Genomic DNA, 853 nt, shown 5'->3' with positions numbered 1-853 from the left:
AGATAGCAAAAAGCTCAGTTTCGAGTATCGGATCGGCAATCACGGTGATGGCTGATGGCAAGTGTCGAATTATAGCTGACACTGCGTGACTGAGATTTTTTATAGATACTGCAGATAGAGTAGCCATCCTTGAAGCTGACTATAAGGAGTGGTAAGAATCGTGCAAACGGGAGATGGTGAAAATGATGGCGATTCTAGGCGAAGGTGAAGCAGAAATTTTGTAGCTATATATTATATTTACAGAATATTTTGTTACAGATAAAGTATGCAGCAGAGACGGCCCACCAGAGTTTAGGGACGTCACAATGTTAGAGTTTCGTAGAAGTGTCACGACTCAAACTCCAGCAGAAATGGAGGGTGGAAAGGTATATTAATGTAATCGATTCATAACTGTTAATTGACACGTTTTTGACCTTGTAGAGCGTGCTGAATGTCACTCTAAAAGGAAATCTGACCAGCTGCAACAAAATCCTGACCGGCCTTACTATGTATATATATAGATATAAATACTAGTCAACATGCATTGCATGTGCATGCATGTAAAAAACACATGTCGTTAAAAATTCGTGTCCATGTACCATTCCAGTATAGTTCAGTAGTTCCTCCAATCCAATGTTTACATACTCACCATACAGCTTACAGGTTAAATATATATATATTTTACAAGTGTATACATAACATGTGGTATGTTGACCACCATACATCATAGTGATCATACATACAGTACCACTATCAATGATAACATTGTGGCAATGATATCAGAACCAACAGCCATCCAATCTGCATGAAGCAAATCCAAAGGTTGTCATTGTTTCCCAAAAGAATAATAATATAATGTTATTACTAGGGGTTC

General features: G+C 37.9%; 1 protein-coding gene across 1 annotated transcript in view; it reads left to right on the top strand.

The window, feature by feature from the left end:
- Nucleotides 1–291: 291 nt before the first annotated feature.
- The window catches only part of LOC106470639 (histone acetyltransferase KAT6B-like), a gene marked incomplete at its 3' end in the record, with an annotated part of 60,824 nt that continues 60,262 nt past the window's right edge, over nt 292–853 (top strand). The window contains exon 1 of the mRNA XM_022399265.1: nt 292–365. The remainder of the gene's footprint in view (nt 366–853) is intronic.

Source organism: Limulus polyphemus, unplaced genomic scaffold (genome assembly GCF_000517525.1).
Source record: "Limulus polyphemus unplaced genomic scaffold, Limulus_polyphemus-2.1.2 Scaffold4131, whole genome shotgun sequence".
Taxonomy (NCBI): Eukaryota; Metazoa; Arthropoda; class Merostomata; order Xiphosura; family Limulidae; genus Limulus; species Limulus polyphemus.
The sequence above is the reverse complement of the archived record's forward strand: the minus strand, read 5'-3'. Positions and strand labels throughout refer to the sequence as shown.